Source organism: Cetorhinus maximus, unplaced genomic scaffold (assembly GCF_964194155.1).
Source record: "Cetorhinus maximus unplaced genomic scaffold, sCetMax3.hap1.1 HAP1_SCAFFOLD_829, whole genome shotgun sequence".
NCBI lineage: Eukaryota > Metazoa > Chordata > Chondrichthyes > Lamniformes > Cetorhinidae > Cetorhinus > Cetorhinus maximus.
This window is the reverse complement of record NW_027596771.1, coordinates 118,310-120,573: the sequence shown is the minus strand read 5'-3', so window position 1 is coordinate 120,573 and position 2,264 is coordinate 118,310. Positions and strand designations below refer to the sequence as shown.

The 2,264-nt window shown below is 47.4% G+C and overlaps 1 pseudogene; it reads right to left on the bottom strand.

The window, feature by feature from the left end:
* Positions 1-1,268: 1,268 nt before the first annotated feature.
* Positions 1,269-1,445, bottom strand: LOC144674829 (U2 spliceosomal RNA; annotated as a pseudogene).
* Between the last annotated feature and the right edge of the window lie 819 nt (positions 1,446-2,264).

Sequence of the window (2,264 nt, the reverse complement as noted above, 5' to 3'; positions counted from 1 at the left end):
CAGGGTCTGGAATGCACCACCTGATAGCGCGGCGGAGGCAGGTTCAATTGAAGAGGGAATGAGATGATTATTTGAAAAGAAAGCATGTGCCGGGTTACGTGGAGAAGGCAGGAGAAAGGCACGAGGTGAAATGTTCACCGGGAGAGCTGGTGCAGGCACGACGGGCGGAATGGGCTCCTTGTGCAATGTAAGGATTGTGTGAATGTGGATGTAGAGGTTTCGGAGTAGCTGTGTAAAGTGTGTGAGCTTTGAGGTGTGAGTTTTGATTGTTGCTGTGTCAGCAGCAGCAGCGGCAGCGGCAGCAGAGAGCTGGTTTAAAATGTTGTGAGGCGAAAGGTGCAGCTGAGAGAGTGTTTGAGAGGTGTATTTGCAAGTGAAAGCTGTTTTTGTATAAGTGAGGTAGAGTGTTTGTGAGATGAGAGTGCTGTCTGTGAGTGTTGGGTGAGCGTGCGTGTTTTTTGTGTGTAGCTGCTGCGGGTGAGTGAGTGAGAGAGAGAGAGAGAGAGAGAGAGAGAAAGAAAGAAAGTTGGATAAAAACAAAAAGCTAAAAGCTACTGCGGATGCTGGAAATCCAAAACAAAATAAAAACAGAATTACCTGGAAAAACTCAGCAAGTCTGGCAGCATCGGCGGAGAAGAAACCAGTCAACGTTTCGAGCCCTCATGGCCCTTCAGCAGAACTGAAGCATAGTTTCAACAAGGGAGAAATATAAATTGGTTTAAGGTGGGTGGGGGGGGAAGAGACACATTGAGGGTGTAGTGTGAGCAGATAATCAAAAGATGTCAGAGACAAAAGGGTCAAAGAGGTGTTGAAGGTGGTGGTCTTTGTCTGAGAAAAGTGCTAATTAAGAATGACTAAAGACCTTTAGTCTTTCCACCCCACCCCCACTAGAGCTGTACTTTGAATATCCTGTCTTGCATTCTTAATTAGCACTTTTCTCAGACAAAGACCACCACCTTCAACACCTCTTTGACCCTTTTGTCTCTGACATCTTTTGATTATCTGCTCACACCACACCCTCAATGTGTCTCTTCCCCCCCACCCACCTTAAACCAATTTATATTTCTCCCTTGTTGAAACTATGCTTCAGTTCTGCTGAAGGGCCATGAGGGCTCGAAACGTTGACTGATTTCTTCTCCGCCGATGCTGCCAGACTTGCTGAGTTTTTCCAAAGAAAGTTGGATTTTGGAACATGTACATGTTGAGAAGTAAAGAAAGCAGATGTTTGTAAGAAAACTATTTTTAGCATTGAAAATCCCCTGGAAAGGGGAGGGTGCACCGTTCCCAGAGATACTGCAATACCGGGTCGATGCGTGGAGTGGACGGAGCAAGCCCCTATTCCATCTCCCTGCTCCAAAAATCAATTTAATATATGGTCCCCAGATAAGGGACGTATCAGATATTAAACTGATAAGAACAGATTTTTTTTTTTTTTGTAAAAATATACTTTATTCATAAAAATCTTCAATCACATTCAAAACCATTTCAACAACAACATTACAAGGGTACAATCCCGGTTAAACTTTTACAAAATGTATCACCAGGTGCATCAGTACAAACAATATTACAGTCATTTACAGCCTTTCATTTTGATCTGTACAGCCCGAGGGGCTCTAAACAGTTCCCAGTCTCTCGGTGCGCTGTGGTAGAAAGGTCTTAGACAGCGACCCTTCCCCATTGCGCCTTTGCGGCAGCTGCCCCAAGCTTTAGTGCGTCCCTCAGCACGTAGTCCTGGACTTTGGATTGTGCCAGTCCGCAACAATCGGTCGGGGACAAATCTTTGTGCTGGAAGACCAACAAGTTTCGGGCAGACCAAAGCGCGTCTTTCACCGAGTTGATGATCCTCCAGCTGCAGTTGATGTTTGTCTCGGTGTGTGTCCCTGGGAACAGCCCGTAGAGCACAGAGTCCTGTGTCACAGAACTGCTCGGGATGAACCTCGACAGCAACCACTGCATCTCTCTCCAGACTTTCTTTGCAAAGGCACAATCCACAAGGAGGTGAACAACGGTCTCTTCCCCACCACAGCCACCTCGAGGGCATCGTGCAGAGGGGGTGAGACTCCTGGCGTGTAGGAAGGATCTGACGGGGAGGGCCTTTCTCACCACCAGCCAAGCTACGTCTTGGTGCTTGTTGGAAAGTTCTGGCGATGAGGCATTCTGCCAAATGACTTTGACAGTCTGCTCGGGGAACCATCCCACAGGGTCCACCCTCTCCTTATCCCTCAGGGCCTCTAGGACGTTACGTGCTGACCACTGCCTGATGG